Genomic DNA, 1,309 nt, shown 5'->3' with positions numbered 1-1,309 from the left:
TCCTGGGGAATGCTGGGAGTTGTAGTTCAGCAATACCTGTTGTAGTTCAGCAGGTACCAGTTGCTTACTCCTGTGATTAGAAGTTGTTAAATCTAAAGCAAATGGAGATGAGTTTGGGTGGGTAGGTGGGTGAGGTTATAACAAGCCCTTTCCTGCTCCACTACTCAATGTGGTGTTTGCACAACATGCTTATCCCACTTATGCAAACCCAGTTTCCAGTGACCTTCTTCGAAGCAATGGAAATCTGGATAAAAGTTGAACATTCACACCATTCAAAATGTTGTTCCTCCATGGCTCCATACTATAAAATTCCAGTAACGTATAAAACAGTAATGTTAGGTGGGAGAAGTAGTATGTCATGTGAAAGGTTCCCACTAGTGTTGGGATTAATGCATGAAGCTACTATATCTTGGCTGCAGAAATCCTCAGGATCACTGAATGCAGCAAAGAATTAGGGTTCCTGTAGTGCTTGCTGACATCTAGCAGCAAAATCCAATAGCCCTATTAAAGGGAGCATCTGATCTCCAACTGATCTACAATGAGAGTTTCATGATTTAGATGTTACCAAAGTAATAATGGGATGCAGCCACAGAAAAGCAGCTTCTTTGGATGCATTCAGGCCTATCTGCAAGGGAATGAAGGAAAAAATAACAATTTGGACATGCAGGAATCCCAGGAATCAAATATTTAATCTATTTGATATGGTACTGAAACAACTTGGGCCAAAAATAACATCAGATGAAGAACTATAATCTTTGCATTTAATTGCTGGTACCTTTCTGAAGTTAATATGGTGGATGATTTAATGTTTGAAGAGATGAGTTCTGTTATCAAACAAAGCACTACACTCACCCACCCCTGGAATAAAAAAACAATACAGTAATCAATACAATTTTCTTCGTGTTTGCTAAGGTGTGGGATGGCATTGCTACATTATGCAACTCTAAAGGGGTAGGGGAAACCTTTGTAGTGTGATATTAAGACAATATAATATTCAGATAGTATCAATGCAATGAGTTTGTAGTAAATAAAACCCAACAACTTCAAATAGGTTTCAGCAGCATAGCTTTCTCCTATTAGAGAGTAAATTATGAGACAGAAACATGGAACTTGTAGTAATTCATTGTTTGATGGTTAGAGGCTTTTTTCTTTATTGAAAATTGGTAGCGATACAAGAACCATGTAAATTTTCAGGGTATCCATGACGTTCCAAAGAAGACTTTTTCCCTTCTGTATTTACCTTGGAAAACTCCAGAATTGATCAGGAGAGGTAAAGAATAAACACTGAGGAATCCGAATTTCCTGATGA

The sequence above is a fragment of the Python bivittatus genome, unplaced genomic scaffold, assembly GCF_059951505.1.
Source record: "Python bivittatus isolate LINGU-HERP-01145 unplaced genomic scaffold, Pbiv_v1 ctg000480_np1212, whole genome shotgun sequence".
Lineage (NCBI taxonomy): Eukaryota > Metazoa > Chordata > Lepidosauria > Squamata > Pythonidae > Python > Python bivittatus.
The sequence above is the reverse complement of the archived record's forward strand: the minus strand, read 5'-3'. Positions refer to the sequence as shown.